Here is a 16,103-nt window from a genome sequence, read left to right as displayed (position 1 = left end):
GCATCATCTGGAGAAGACTGATGCTCCACTGCCAGCTCTCACCTGTAGAACCAAAGCTGGACAAACCCAGCTTCCAGACCTAGCTTTTTCCACTGTTCATCTACCCAGTTCCCTCATCATAAAGATGGTGACACAGAGGCCCAGAAAGAGGGAGGGACATAGCTAAAAACCACAGATCCTTGTAAATCACAGGTGGCACCTTGAAACACTGAGCAGTCCCTGATTACCTCTGTCAGGGGTATGCCTCTATCAGACACTATGCAAGGAGAAAAAACACTCCAGTTATATTCTCTGGCAGGCTGGCCATCCTCACTAACCACTCCTGCCCTCCCACCCAAGGCAACCCCAGGGTACGGGGCATCAGCTAAGGCCCCCACCACACAAGCCCCCGAAGCCTTCCTCTAGCCCATAGCTCAGAGCAGCACCGCCTTTGAGAAACACGCTGCACCCACTCCCCAGATGCCCAGACCCTGCTAGAAAGACAGATTTCGATCCTAAGGTGATTCTACTCCTGCCCCTGGCTGCCAGCAGGCTTACCTGTGGGGCCTGCTGCCCTGTGATTAGAGCAACACCTGGGGGAGAAGTCAGAAGAGCGACAGGTGAGGCCACCACAGCTCCCAGAGGATGGTGCTTACCAAGTGCCCAGGAACACCCACCCTGCACTCTGCACCCAGCTGGGCTGCAGGGCCTAAGCCTCAGGGAGCTGGGTGCGGGGTGGGGAAGGGGGAGCAGCCTGGGTCCTCTCCTCCTGTCCCTGATGCATCCTCAGCCAGGGCTGCATTTCTCCAGCTCACCTGAGACGCTTCTGCAAGAAAGGGCTTGGTTGACTCCTCCTGTTCCTGTTTATCTCGAAGGCTCTGCAGTATTTTTCCCAAACTGAACAGCAAGAGGGAGACCTCAAAGAGGCGACTCTTCCTAGCTGCATCTCCTTCCTAATCCTCTGGGTGCCTTGGAACAGAAGCTCAGAAGGAAGAAAACGAGATTTTCAACTTTCAGGAACTAGCTCTGTCGCCCTCTGCATAGCTCAGGAGGCCATCACTCTCAGCCTTTTAGGACTCGATCCAAAAATCCTTCAGCCCTCCATGTTCCCCAAAATGACAGTGCTCACGTGTGGCTGGAACCTGCCCCGATCCGGCAGCTCACTTAAATAGAGCTCATCACAACAACAGTGTTGGTAGAGAAGTGAGTAGCTGCAGGGCCCTGGGGACCCCCTGTTTATACGTAGGAAGAATGATGCAATCTGGGTATCAAAATAGCAATCCAGAATGGAATAACAGGCTCACGCAGCAGCGGTGCCTGCACAGCCAGAGCTCAACTTGACACACTCTGTCAGCCCCACACTACTGCAGCACGCAGATGCCAGGCACACACTCTCACCACAGCATTTTAAAAATCAGCAGGAGCCCGAGAGAGCCCTCCATGCCCCCGGCGCTAAAGGAGGGTGGGGGTGAGGGGGCTTCGACAGACATTAAAGTCTGTCTCCTACACACTCACCTGCTCCTGCCACTTCACCTGAAGTCCTTATCCTGTGATGTCACAGTCAGTTGCCATAGTGACCAATTGTCCGTCACAGCGGAGGATTAGGACTTCAGATGGAGAAGACACACATTTATAATGCACAACGGTCCTGAGAGGTGTCCCTCGGCAGCTAACTCTACCCCTCCCCCCAGGGAGACACAGTCACACACAAGCTGGGAGAGAAAGAGGAAGGAAAAACAGGGTCAGGTTAGAGGAAAGATATTAGGATGGGGCAAGACTACGAGTCCAGGATAATTGCTAAAGCCCAGAGTACAGGCAAATTTCAAGAGCACAGAGGGGAAGTGACAGGGAATGAACTTGGAAAGACTGGCAGTAGAGTAAGTGCCTGAAGAGCCCTGGATTCTAAGCCAAGAGGCTTGACATTTATCCTAAAAGCAAAGGCCACCCAAAAAGGTTCTGGCTTTATGACTATCTTGATGGACTGGAGATTGGGGGTGGGGGTGGGGCAGGGAGAAGGCTTGTCCAGTTAAGGATTAATGGGATCCTGAATGAGGGTAGAAGTGGAAAAAAAAGGGACAGAAGAGTTGTTTCAAAGAGAACCAAGAGGACATGACCAAAGTAGGATGCTGAAGGGAGTGGTGGTGTGTGAAGGAAAAAGGGTCACATGGATGGGCTGCCATGAACAGAGATAGGTAACAGGAGGAGGAAGAGGGCAGTTGCCAAATCTTATCGTACCTGTATCCTACTTTCTCTGGCATCCATTCCTTCTTAAAAGGATCAGGCCTCATTCTGCCTTGCTGGACCAATGATTCACAAATCTGTAGGGATTGTTAGAAATCCCAAATCTACCAAATCCAAATCTCTTGGGTGTGGGTACAGGACCAGGAATCTATGTTTTTAGCAAGTTTCCCAAATAATTCTTAGGCATCCACACCAGCACTGGTTCAAGGACCAGTAATCAGGAACCAGTGGCCTGGACAACTACAGTAGCTTCCTAGCAGGTCTTACTGCATCCAATCTTGTCTCCTCCATTCATTCTTCTCAGGAAACCAGAAAGACTTTTCAGAAATACAGATTTGATTACATTCCACTGACCCAAAACTTTCAGTGGCTCCCCACTGTCTACTGAGTAGCCTAAATTGGTCAAGACCCTTCTGTTTGGAAAGGAAATTTGGCTCTAAATTTCCTTTCCAAACAGAGTTCCTACTTCTCTCCTTCAAGCAATCCTATATTCCAACCAAAGTTAACGCCCTTCTGTTCCTCCTGCCCTCTCCTCCCTGTGCCTCATGCTAACACTATCCCCTACCTGTGATTCCCTTTCATATTTTTCTGGCCCTGCCTGGCTCCTACACAGCTATTCCTACTTGATGCCACCCACAAGTTCAAATCCACCCAATTTCCCCAGGCAGAGCCTAAAACAGGGGTCAGAAAACTACAGCTCACCTGTTTTTGTAAATAAACTTTTATTAGAGCACAGTCATGCGCATTCATTTCCATACTGTCTATGGCTGCTTTTGTGCCGCAGTGGCAGAGTTCAGTAGTTGTAACAGAGCCTCTATGACCTGCAGAGCCCCAAATACTTTCTATCTAGTCCTTTACAGAAAAGGTTTGCTGACCCCCGAACTAAAGCAACAGCTACTTTGTTTAGTCTCTCCCTTTGAGGTTCCATTCTGGTAATGGGGATCCTGCTTATTCCCAAGTCAACTCCCATCCCTGTGTGCTCTAGTTCTGCTAACTGGGTCACATTTGAGCTAGAACTTCAGTTTGGGGTAGGATGTAACAAACAAGGAAAGGACATTTCAGAAGGGGGGAACACCATAAACAGAGGATTACAGATGACAAAATACGAGGCCCCTCAGGGAATGAGTGATAAAGCTAGCCCATGCAGAGGAATGACAGATGAGGCTCTAAAATTAGCATGGGGTCAGACTGGGAAGAGCCTTAAAGGCCATGCTAAGCTTCTGTTCTGAACTGCAAGCAATTAGGAGCCCTTTAGGTAGCTAGAAATTCAAGCTCAGGATAGGAGAGAGTGATCAGAGTTGAAGCTAGAGGATTTGGGAGCATAATCCACAAAGGCAATAGGTGAAGTAAGGTCAGGCAGGGGGATCCAGGGACTGTGCGGCAGGAACAGGTAGCAGATCTAAGCCAAGAGTCAGAATCTGGGCATAAGAGCCAGGTGACAGATTGAAGCTGGAGATGGATGATCCACAGCCTTCAGAGTCCATGCTCCTAGGAACCACCTGACTGTGAAGTAAGCTTTCTGTGTCAAGAAAGTACCCATAGTGGAATGCAGAAGGTATGGGTAGGATGACCCTGGATTCATCTCTTCTGATAGAGTGGCACCTTTATCTCTTTTCACTTCCTATCTCAAGAGTCAATCCAAGGGCTGATGCATTGACATACTCCATGCAAAGCCACTGTCTCCATTTCCAACTGGGCCTGGACAGAGGACCAGTGGGGGAACCAAGGGCAGCACCCTACTCTAGGTCTGTGGTTCCTACTGTCCCTGAAGCCCAGACAAGCTCCAGATTGGCAGGCAAGGGAGCCGGATTTTTTTTCTGGCTCTCCGTAAGTGACCAATTACGTGACATTCAGCAGAATTCTAGAAATTTCTGGAATCCTGATGTCCCATTATTCAATGAGGGGTTAGAGATATACTCTAAGGGCCTTTCCTGCTCTCCAGCCATCATAGCAGTTAACCAATGACTGGTCCCTCTTGAGTGAGAGTTCCCGCAGACAAGAGGCCCCTCCAAGACCCTGTCCATCAATCACATCTACCTTGAACTCCCTCCCTAGCTATAGCTTTCCAAGTAGTGCCAGCAGCAGCAAGCACATCCCCCAAAACACTGCCTGCCTCCTTCCCGTCACCAGGGGAATTGCTCTCCCAGTAACGGCTCTGAGGTACCAGTGCTACTCCCAGGGCCCTAGAGAGCCAATTAAGGTGGGGAAACTGTTCATGAACTGAAAAACCACCCTGCTGATAGGCTCTGGAGCTCCAGCTTCTGCACCTGCTGCACACCCAGCTCAGCCCAGCTCAGCAACCTGCCCTCCACCTGGGAAACTTGGGTCACTGCCCACAACAGATCCCACAATAGTTGCACACACTGTTCATCACCTGAAGTGAGCAAATAGCAGTCACCTCACCTGCCAAGCTCCTGGTGCTGGGCTCTCATCCCCTCTACCTCCCACTCTCACCCCAGGCCATTAGAGCCCCTCCAGCTGAGCTGCTCATTAAGATAAGTATCATTTCCCTCTCTGACTCTGAGGTTGTAACATCTTGCATCAAGTCCCTCTCTTTGGATCTTCCCAAATCCCCAAGGCCTGCCCACTGAGGAACAGAGATTGCTCTCCCTTTCAGCATTTGTAGTTCTCAAGGGATATGCTGTTACCCACCACTAGCTTCAGGAAGCAGGAGGCTATGGTGGTTATTTGGTGTTCTTAGAGCTCTTCAAGTGCAGTCCCAGAGAATACCCAGGATCACCTAGTCAGTTAGTGCTAGAGTCCAGACCGAGCTCCAGGGCCCATGACTTCCAGACCAGGGCTCTGCCCATATGTAGACTGCATCATCCACACTGAGATTGGGAAAATTAAGATACTAAACAAAGAGATTCTGGAATCTGGACCTCAGAATCAAGGTCTCCCATCTAGGATATATCTTTTAGTAGATTTGAAGAGAAAGAATAATGTTCCTTTTATTCACATGGGGAAGGAAATATTCAAGTAATGGCCTTCCTCCCCTAAAACAACACATAAAACCATAGGAGCCTTGAGAATTCTGAAGACAGATCCAGCACATAGTAAACAGTTTCAGGCATGCCAGCTTCCTTCAGAGCTTGCTACACTTACTTAAAGTATCACTTGGGGACTCAATGGCCAACTTTCCACGTAGAATTTGACCTGGGACCATTTTCAAATAGGCTTAAAAGCAAACAGTCCCAAGAAGATATTCTCATTGGCTGAGTAGATCCGTTTCCAGTATCCAGCCTTTCTGGAGCCTTCCACTCCAGTCATCCCACAGCACAGCTAAGACATTGTGTGCTCAGCATACTACTGCCTTTGCTTTGGTCCCCATCATCAGCTACCTTACAGGGTTGTTGTGAAGTTTAGAAAAGGTAATACAGGCATGAGCGCTCGGTACAGCAGCTGCCAGCCAGAAGGCGCTTGATAAATGTGTTTTGCACCTCACAACTTGAGGACTAGAAAGGGGCAGTGTCATAAGTGAAAAAAGTTTTCCTTCCAGGCAAGAGCCATGGGAGATCTTTCTGGGTCCACTGATTAAATCATTTGTTCAATAAATATTCACTTAGGCCCTCGTCCTGTGTCAGGTTCTATGGCTGTGGCATTGTAGAGATGAAAGACACAGCCCAGTTGAATGAGATGCCCACCTCACTCCCTCCCCCAGTGCTGAGCCCCACTGCAAACATGCAGGCCTGGTGAGGCTCCACTGAGGGATCAGAGTTGAAAACCAGCTGGACAGACACTGGGCCCAGGCACAGCCCCTCTTCCATTCAACTCAGCAACTTCTCAGTTCTGCCCAGCAACCAGCAGGAATAGATTTATGGAAATGGACTCATCCCCATGCAATGTGGCCGCAACTGGCTGGAAGCGTTGATGCTAAGGACCTATTTAATTTGTCAGTCTCTATCCATCTCCCCTGCCAACCCTCTACCCATTCCCATATTTAACTTTTGAAAGCCCCAGATTGGCAGAAATAGGATAAGCCTTTTAGCAAGTCTGTACTCCTACTCTGCTGGATAAAGTGGCAGTGCTAAAAGCTCTTTCCAAAGAACCAAACTCCCAAAGCATGGCTTCTCAAATTACAACAGGAATCTAAGTTCAGGTATCGGGTATCTCACTGGACTTCCCAGAGATGGGTGACATCTCTGCTTTTCATCAGTCAGCTCATTTGAGTGCCATTCTTTTAGTCCTTCAGAAAACATTCAGTGAGCAACTGATATCCACCAGTCCTTGTGCATGGAAAATCTCCCAGAGGTATTGCTCCTTTGCCTAAACTTTAAACAGTCTTCTCTTCACATTCTTACCATACTGTATTATTATCATCTGTTTAGTTATCTGCCCTTCAATAAAATATGAGTTCCTTGAAGGCAAGGGCCCTGTCTTCTCATCTCTGCACCCTAAATGCCATAGGGCCTGGTACATAAAAGTCAATAACTACCTGTGAAGGAGATTGACATACAAACCAACAAATACCACGCAGCATAGAATCCTAAAACCTCCAGGTAGCAGAGGAAGCTTATTCCACTCTGATCCACAAATGCAAATATGGAAGGTAACAATAGCCTGGCCAGACTGCAGGACATACTAAATAATGTAAGATGCCACATATTCAAGAAATTGCCTCTCTGGTTCCAAGTCAAGCATGTTTGCATCTAACAGATTTTTTTCCACTTCAGTTTCACAAGTTCTAAATAATGGTATTTTTTCACATTTCTTGGTCTCTTACTATATCCTAGGCACAGTACAGAATGTTTTATGTGTCTGTTCTCATTTAATCTTCATAAGAATCCTATAAGTTAATTACTACCATCATCATCCCCATTTTACAGGGAGGAAAACTTACCAAGCTATACAACTACTGTAGTAAGTGGCAGGTAGATTAGGACTCACACTCAGATGCCCAGATATACTGACACCAAAGCTTATGTTATCATTATCCCTTGCGCTTAGAATAACCTGGCAACAAACACTATGATTCTAATAATTGTCACTAGTATGAATTTAGATTTCTGACTTTAGAGTCAAACATATCCTTGAAACATGCATAATTAGTTCATGTTAAAAATCTTTTATTTTTTAAAGGCATTCTGTTGTGTTTTTTTAAATGTATTTTGTTTATTTATTTGTTTAGGCTGCACCAGGTCTTAGTTGCGGCATGCATGCGGGATCTAGTTCCCGGACCAGGGATCGAACTCGGGCCCCCTGCATTGGGAGCACCGAGTCTTACCCACTGGACCACCAGGGAAGTCCCTAGTTCATGTTAAAAATCTTAAGTGAGGGGCTTCCCTGGTGGTGCAGTGGTTGAGAATCTGCCTGCCAATGCAGGGGACACGGGTTTGAGCCCTGGTCTGGGAAGATCCCACATGCCAGGGAGCAACTAGGCCCGTGAGCCACAACTACTGAGCCTGCGCGTCTGGAGCTTGTGCTCCGCAACAAGAGAGGCCGCGACAGTGAGAGGCCCATGCACCGCAATGAAGAGTGGCCCCCGCTCGCCGCAACTAGAGAAAGCCCACGCACAGAAACGAAGACCCAACACAGCCAAAAATAAATAAATAAATAAATAAATAAATAAAATTTAAAAACATTAAAAAAAAACTTAAATGAGATCAAAGACCTAAACATAAGAGTCAAAACTATAAAACTCTTAGAAGAAAACGTAGGGGAAAAGCTTTATGACAATGGATTTGGCAATAATTTCCTGGATATGACACCAAAAGCACAGGCTTTTGGAAAAAATAGGTACGTTGGACTTCTTTAAGATTTAAAACTTTCACTATGTTAACAGGACACTATCAACAAAACAAAAGGCAACCCATGGAATGGGAGAAAATATTTGCAAATCATTTATCTGATAAGGGTCTAGTATTGAGAATACATAAAGAACTCAACAACAACAGCAACAACAAAAACCTGATTAAAAAATGGGAAAAACTTGAAACTAACAACACTGTAAATCAACTATACTCCAACAGAAAAATTAAAATTAAAAAAAAGGCAAAACTGAAACTCTATATCATTAAACAACTCCCCGTTTCCTCCTTCCCCCACCCCTTGGCAACCACCGTTCTACTTTCTATCTCTATAAATCTGGCTACTTTAGGTACCTCATGTAAGTAGAATCATAGAGTATTTGTCTTTTTATGGCTGGCTTATTTCATTTAACATACTGTTCTCAAAGGTCATTCATGTTGTAGCATGTGTCAGAATTTCCTTCCTTATTAAGGCTGAATAATATTTCATTATATGTGTATACCACAATTATTTATCCATTCATCTTTCCATGGACTCTTAGGTTCCTTCTACCTTTTGGCTATTGCAAATAAGGCTGCTATGAACACAGGCATAAAAATATCTCTTCTAGTCCCTGCTTTTAATTACTTTGGGTATATATCCAGAAGTGGAATTGCTGGTAATTGTATATTTAAAATTTTTGAGGAATCACTTTACTGTTCTTCGTGGAGTCTGCACCATTTTATATTCCCACCAACAGTGCACAGGATTCCAATTTCTCCACATCCTCGCAAACACTTATTTTCTGTTCTTTTTTTTAACACTAGCCATCCTAACAGATGGGAGGTGGTACCTCATTATGGTTTTGATTTGTATTTCCCTGAATATTAGTGATAGTAAACATTTTTTCATGTGCTTGCTGGGCATTTGGATATCTTGTTTGGAGAAATGTCTATTCCAAGTTCTTTGCCCAGTTTTTATTTGGGTTGTTTGTTTGTTTTTATTCTTGAGTTGTAAGAGTTCTTTACATATTCTGGATAATAACCCAACAGTGCTAGAACTTTTAAGACATATTTAAGATTCACCTTATTTATACATTTAACTTACTGTATTTCCAAGAGTTCTTTAAGTAATTTAGAATGCTTATTTGCTGGACAATTGAATTATTTTTAAAAATTTAGTTTATAAAAGCAAATATTAACCATAAATATGTTTAAATATTAATGAAAGGCCCTTTAAAAGTGATTGTTAAATTTGCTATATTTATAAATAGAACAAGATTTGTAAGTTAAAATTAAAAGCTTAAGGAAGAACAAAGTCTAAGTAGTAAGTTTAAAAATCATGTATTAATTTAAAAAATCAAAGTATACAATACCTTTTCTCTACTCTGAACTCTCAACAGAGACTCAGAGAGCTTAGGTAGCTTGCCCAAGGGTTTAGAGGCCTCGAAATTCAGATCTAAAGACAACTGCAATGCTATAATGCCTCAAAGATAGCCTAGACTTGTGTTACAAATCACTTTGAAAAAACTGCAGACAACAAAACAAACAACAATGATGATGTTTCTAAATGCTGTCAACTTATTTGGCTTTTTCATCCCACGAGTTCATTCAGCAGACACTCACTGCATCTCTGTTACATGCCCTGTGCTAGAATACTGAAACGAAGGGACTTGGCTCTTGTCTCCAAGGACTTCACAGTTCTCAATGATATTGTTTCCTAAGAAACCTGACCTTCAGAAGAAAGACAGAAGCTCCTCCCTGCTGGAGGAGGGAGCAGCTTAGATGGTGAATGGTTCATTAGTCAGTGCGAGTCTGTTCAAAATCTGTTCCTGACTGACCCTAGGAGCCCAGCCATTCTCCCCCTGCCTTGGAAGTTCAGTGGGTCAGGACATGTCCTCTCCTTCTGGGGAGTCAGCCAAACCTTGAATCAAAATCTTCCCAGGTTTCTTAGCCTGCCACAAATTTAAGGAAATCCCAAATATGAAAAATCCCAGCTTACAAAACATATATTAAGCATCAAGAGGATTTGCTTTGTCTCACAGATTCCCCAAAGAGTTGCTTTCAGCAATGAGTATCCCTTGGGCTCTTACATTCTGATTCTTTCTACACCTGAAATTCAGTACCTACGAAATGGGAAGAGACCTGTTATATAGAAGGAGGTGAACCTGTGGTATTTTTGTACTTGCCATCTGGGACAGTCCCATGAAGCCCAGCAACCTGCCCTAGCTCCTGGATCAAGCCCTGGAAGCAGTCCTTACAGAGCAAATGCTGACAGGGTAGGAGCCAGGCACCTATATCTTGCACGTCCTGCCGGCATAATGAGCAGATCAGTACCGCCTCTATCTGTCCACTTCCGTGTTTCTGGTCAACTAGAGGTCGCCCCATAAAGCTCACACCTATATCCATGCCCATGCACGTGCCCAGAACCGGGGCTTTTCCATTAATATCCTCAAGCGTGAAGCAGTGTGTAGAGCGAGCAAGCTCCACTACCTGTAAGTGAAGCACAAAGCAGAGTGATTTGCTTCTTTGGGGAGACAGATACTCCTGGACAGGCCAGAAAGGACTCAGAGACCAAGGCCTCAGAAGTCCAGGCTATGTCCCTCTCCAGAACTGGAGGCTCATGCCCTACAACAGGGCACAGACTCAACCTCTCACTTGGGCCCAAAAGACAGTCCAGCATCTCTGCTGTGGAAAACAAAGCCTGGAGGGGTCTGCCAGGTTGTGTGTTTATTACAGGGTTTGTTTGCCTTCAAGTGTCCCAGATCTACCTGTGCCTCTCTTTATTAGTGGACAAGCTGGATCCAAGAGTTCATTTTGGAAAAGAGAAGGAAATGTATTAAATGCCAAGTTTATACCAGGTGCTTTATATACTTTATCTCCATCCTCACAATTACCCTTGGAGATAGGGACTATGATATTTTTAAAAATTAAATAAAACCATCAGAGACAGGATGAGGAAACTGAGGTTCAGAGAGGTTGGGTAATTGCACAAAGACAGGCAGTAAACAGCAGAATTCAAATTCAAATTCAAATCCAGGTCATTCTGATTTCAGACTCCATACTCTTAACTGAAATGTTTCTCAAGCTGAGGTCCACACACATGTCCTCAGGAGCTCTCTCCACCAACATTTTTAAATTAGTGTTTCATTCTGATGAGTTTTTTAAAGTATAAATATTCTGGATCATCTATATATTCATCATGATGAGATTTTAGAGGCAGTGTTAAGAGTTAGGATCTAGTTCTTACCAAGCAGTATTACTTTGTCTCAGGCTAATGAGAAGAGAAAGGAGCAGACAATATGTAAATGATGCCCTCCTGCCACATGAAGCTAAAATGAGATTATGGCACGCAATGATGAATGTTTCACGGTACCTGGAATAGACAAAGGTGGGAGGGAAAGTGGGGCACCATCACTGGGGCACAAGTTTGCTAAACTTAGCCACATCAGGGTGCGCCACACTTAACCTGTCGTGACAGCTTCCTTTAGCAGCACATCATCTGTGAATGAAGCTAACATTGTCGATTTGATTGTTTTGGTTTCTTATAATTTATAACCTGTATTAGGTTTTGTAATTGTATAAGAGCAGAAAGAGTGCACCTAGCTTTATATTTGTACTTATTTAAGAAAAAAACCAAAGATCATTTAATTCAAATCCAGAGTTCTGTAATTATGCAAATTTGAGAGAACTTTCACTTCAATCCACAGTCTTTCAGAGCCAAGCCCATCAAGGACAAAGGACGACGGGCTTGGGGGAGACCAGGCTTCTTGGGGGCCCAGCAAGATGCCACTAAATAAAGCAAGGTGGGGGCTCTCCCCTCTAGTTCATTCTGAGGCTCTAAGGGCAGTTATTCCCCAGACAGCAGCCATAGTAGGTGAGGTGAGGGCAATCTCTCTTAGAAGGTTTAAATGTGGTAGAGTTTATTTCATTAGACTTTGAGAATACCAGACCTTTTAGTCTTAGAACTGCTTTACATATTTTAATTATTGAGCACCCCAAAGAGATTTTGTTTATGTGGTTATAGCTACTGCCATTTACCGTATTATAAAGCAAAACTGAGATAATTTTAAAATATTAATTCATTAAAAAACAATAAACCTATTACAAGTCAACATGAATAACATACTTTTCAGGAAAAATTAACTACTTTCAAATAAATTTAGTGAGAAGAGTGACATTGTTTTTCCCTTTTTGCAAATTGCATTAATGTCTGGCTTAACAGAAGACTTAATAGAAGCTGGCTTTCCATACCTGCTTCTGCAGTTACATGTTGTTTTGTTTACAGTATATGAAGAAAATCCAGCCTCACACAGCTATACAGTTGGACAAGATAGGAGTATTTTAGTAGCCTTATCAGATAATTGTGGATATTCTTTGATACTACTGCAAAATTTAACAAGCGGTAGTTTCTTAAAGGTTAGTTGTAATGTGGAATCTGAAACTACATCAATGAACTTTTCTTACTCTGTTATATTAACATCCACTGGTCTGTCTTACACTTTGAACTGCTCTTTTACTCAGGCATAATTTTTATAACACCAAGCATTGGCGATTTGGAAAATATTGGTTCAATGATTTACACAGATGCTCCAAATATTGACATGTTTCATTATAGAAAAAAATCACACTCTTTAATATCACCTCTAATTGCATCAGAAAATTCTGTAACTATTATGAAGTTGTCAAACTCATGGAGGCAGCTATAACTTTACCCGAATTCTAATTTTTGCTTGCAAACTCAAATTTTATCATTGGCAACAAATACTGTCAGTTTTCTTCCTTGAAGTGACAGGCTCACTTCATTCTTTGAGAAAATATCTGCCAAATTCTCAAGCCTGAATAATCAGTTTGTCTGTCAGCTGTTCTTTCAAATAAAAACTATTGTTCTACAATAATAATAATAATAATATAATAATAATAATAAGGCTAGTGCAGCGTGCAACTCAAATAGTAGCACAAGTGCAGTTCCTCACTTAAGTTCCTACTTAGTTCCTCACTAAGTAGCAGAGGTGCTTTTTGCATACTTCTAATTTCTTCACATAGAATATTAAAAAGACTTGTATTCAAGAATTGAAATTTAATAAAAATGGACATTCTTCAGTGAAACTGGCTCTTTTCTTTTTCTTTTCTTTTCTTTACAAGCAAATGCCTGGCAGTGAAGAACACACTGACTCATCTTTGGCTTTGGCTTTGGCACCATCAGTGCAAATGTCAACCCAGTGAAAAGGGCAAATAACATCTTAGTATTACTATGAAAATTGTTTGACCTTGTGGAACCCCTGAAAGGGTCTCAGGGACCCCTGATGGGCCTTTAGACCACACTTTGAGAACTGCTGCACTAGACTCTGAAAAACAATTCTGGGCATTTGGGGGCATGGCATAGCTTTCCAAACCAGTGGGCACTACCCAGGGTAAGAATATAAAGAAATAAGTATTTCATTTCTGTCTTAGAAGAGCAATTGAATTAACTCTATGAGGGTAAAGGTTAAATTAAAGGCACAGCAATGGGTCTCTGACTTAAGGAGAAGGGCGGAAGGTCAAATGATCTCTTTTTTATCCCCTTCCTCCTTCTCACCATAACTTACCTCTTCCCTCTCCTTCCTATCTATCTCCCCTGACCTGGGAAAGCGAAGGGGATAGTTTGGCAGAATGTACTTAAGCCAGGAGTAGCCAATTCAAATGCCTTCAGGGGCCAGCCATATAAAGACTGTGGGTTCAGTGTTGCCAAATCTTAGTTTTTTCAAAACACCAGAAATCCGGATTTTTATTTAAATTTTTAAACGTTGGCAACCAATTAAATTTTAAAAAAACATAAGAAAACAGCGTGAGTCAAACAAAATATACCAGCAATCAGCTCTGCTTTAAGTCATGAAGAGACCTGAACTAAATGAAACATCAGGTGAAAGACTGGAAGGACGCACAGGAAACCACACCTGTATTACCTTGTTTACAAACCACCTCCTTTAATATCCCACACCCAGATGTGAGAGAAAGGAGATATTAACTGGGTTTCTGTAACCTTGCCAAGGAATAACAGAGCAGGTCATTGCATGCCACATTGGGAGTTAGAATTTCAAAGATTGTTTGCATGGGTAGTACAGAACAAATTATCATCAAAATAGTATACATTTTACAGGAAAAAATGGGAGGGAGAAACACCAAGTAATGAGAGAGCACCTACTCTAATGCGAGACTGTGTTGAATGTGATATATTATTTATTTGTTTGTTTACTTGTTCACTGTTTGTTTTAGACACAGTCCTAGGGCAGGACTTTGTCTTTCTTGCTCACCATGGTACCCTCCCCTCTTTGCCTGGCACCTATATATAGTGCCTGAACATAGCACACACTCAATAAATATTTCTAAAATGAACAAATGAATCTCAGTATTTTTTCACTATACAGACAAGAGAACTAAGACTCAAAGAGAATATGCTACTTGTTCAAAATCATTCAGCTAGTGAAAACAGAGGTAGGAAATGAACCAAAATTTTTGTGTTCTTTCCATGAATCTTATCATCTAAAATTAAATTAAAACCGAGGAGCAGTTGAATTTGTTGTGCTATTGGATGAACTGCCCTCAAAGATGCTGGCATTCCTCCCTTCACATTCTGCTATTCTGAGTTTAATGGCAGCGGGGTTTTCCATCCTAGCTTCCAAGAAAGCTGTTAGGAAAGCATTTGCCACGTAGTATAATGAGACTTTTGAAAATCTATCCAGCACAGAAAGGAAGGACTCTTAGTCCTCGAGTTATATTTATTTTTACTTTGTAATGAAGAAAACCTTGTGTGGTCCTATGAATTTTCCCCTAAATGCCATACTGCCGTATATCAAAAACTACTGATAAAAGCAAAAACAAAACAAAACAAACAAAAACCCTGAACCTGGTGTAGTTTAAATTGGAAACTATACATGCTGCTGGTGCATAAATTCGTACAGGTACAATCCATTTGGAAAAAAAAAAAAAAATATATATATATATATATATATATATATACACACATATAGCAACATAAAATGAATCATAAAAATGTTTATATCCTATAATACAGCAATCTCGCTCCTGGGAATTTATCCTAGACAAGTTATTCAACAGAAGAAGAAAAAAGCCACATATACACAAATGTTCACTGCATCATTTTCTCCAATAGCAAAAAACACAATGAGAACAAGAAAACAAAATACATGAGAAAATGGCTTAGTAAATTATAGTATGTGCTGAAGATAAATTACTCTTCAGCTGTTAAAAATAATAATCATGGATGCTGGGTAGTGATACAGAAAAAATGTAATAGTATTAAACGAGAAGCAGAAGACAAAAGGATTCGCATACTATGATCATCAGCTTTGCAGACAGCTATGTCCAGATGTAAATAAAAACTGAAAGGTAATAGTCAGACATGAAAACAGCACTGTAAGGTATTATAATTTGAGATGTTTACGCTTTTTTTTTTCAAAATTTTCTTTCATGTTTTACTGTCTTTTCTATTACATATAAGTTTTAAAATTCTTTCTGAAGTAAATTTGGATTTCTGAGTTTTTCTCAAATTCTCACTTAGAAACGACATCCTGACTCTTCCCATCTTAAATTAACAATCTTCTACTTGAAAAAGGAAAGCAACATAATATTTCCAAATGTCCAAGTCTAAAGGTGGAGAGCAAGAAAACAAGGCTGGATGCACCCATGCTGTTGTTGCTGTCTGAAGGACTGCTGATGAAATCAGGCACCCAGAGAGGAGAGGAAGAGAGAGGGACCACAGGGCCCTCTTCAGGGTGGCAGTATGTTTACAAGGCCACCTGGAGAGAGGGCTGAGGGAGCAAAAAGGTCAGCACTGCATATACCTGCCTCACCAGGCTGCTGCCTGGCATCCTCTCCCTTCTGCTCATTTCACAGGCATTTTCTGAGGCCCTGACCCTCTGGGGGAGCCCAGATGTCTGAGATGTCATAAGGCCATGTTTTACTTCAGAAGAGATGCCACAGAGAAAGAGGCCTCTTATGGGTCATGTCCACCATCATGCCCCGTGTGCCTGGTGAGGAGGGACAGTCACCTAGTGCCTCATGTCTGGCTGCTATTTAACTTTGTATATACAGAATTCAGCTTTGTTTGCTCTCTCAGAGCTGGCCGACCCACAATGACAAATCCCACAGGAGCCT

At 42.7% G+C, this 16,103-nt stretch overlaps 1 protein-coding gene across 3 annotated transcripts in view; it reads right to left on the bottom strand.

The window, feature by feature from the left end:
* TRIM66 (tripartite motif containing 66) overlaps positions 1–16,103 on the bottom strand; it is a 56,212-nt gene that overhangs the window by 36,517 nt on the left and 3,592 nt on the right. The window lies entirely within an intron of this gene.

The sequence above is a fragment of the Delphinapterus leucas genome, chromosome 7 (assembly GCF_059928025.1).
Source record: "Delphinapterus leucas isolate spDelLeu-1000000601 "Yukka" chromosome 7, BTC_Dleu_Yukka2, whole genome shotgun sequence".
In the NCBI taxonomy this organism is placed as follows: domain Eukaryota; kingdom Metazoa; phylum Chordata; class Mammalia; order Artiodactyla; family Monodontidae; genus Delphinapterus; species Delphinapterus leucas.
The sequence above is the reverse complement of the archived record's forward strand: the minus strand, read 5'-3'. Positions and strand labels throughout refer to the sequence as shown.